Source organism: Aotus nancymaae, unplaced genomic scaffold (assembly GCF_030222135.1).
Source record: "Aotus nancymaae isolate 86718 unplaced genomic scaffold, 86718_ANA_hifiasm-v0.15.2.pri h1tg000067l, whole genome shotgun sequence".
Classification (NCBI taxonomy): domain Eukaryota; kingdom Metazoa; phylum Chordata; class Mammalia; order Primates; family Aotidae; genus Aotus; species Aotus nancymaae.
In genome coordinates this window covers 27,806,503-27,807,083 of record NW_026988482.1, presented here as the reverse complement: position 1 = coordinate 27,807,083, position 581 = coordinate 27,806,503, and positions in this window count along the sequence as shown.

Below are 581 nucleotides of genomic sequence, written 5' to 3'. Positions count from 1 at the left end.
TAGAAACAGGAGGAAACAGCTGAGCTGGGAGGCACCGCCAAACAGGCTCTCCCCATCAGCCAGTCCTGGCATGGCTGACAGGCCCAGTTCAGTCTTCCCTGGCCCTAAAACCTCAGGCCTCTCAGGATGTGGCTTTCTCTTCCGTGAAATGGGGTGTTGGGCACAACTTTTCCTGGGCACTGCTATGTGTCCACTCCATGTTAGGGGCTGGAACACTGTGTCCCTGCCCTCAGCACATTTCCAGCCTGGTGAGGAAGCCAATAACACAGCAAAAGCCTGTTCCCAACCCTCTGTCTGCAGGAGGCTTAGGAGTCCTACGGTGCAACGAAGTACCACCACTTTATGGCCTGGGGCAATTCCCCTGAGCCTCAGTTTTTCAAATGAGGAAAATACTAGTACCCTCTCCCCAGGTGGTTCTGAGATTCCAATGATGTGTCACGTCAGCTCCAGTGCTGGATTCACATTGAGAATGCCAAATGAATAGTGACTTTTTTTTTTAAGGTGGCAGGGTCTTGCTCTATCATCCAGGCTGGAGTGCAGTGGCACAATCTTGACTTACTATAACCTCCACCTCCTGGTCT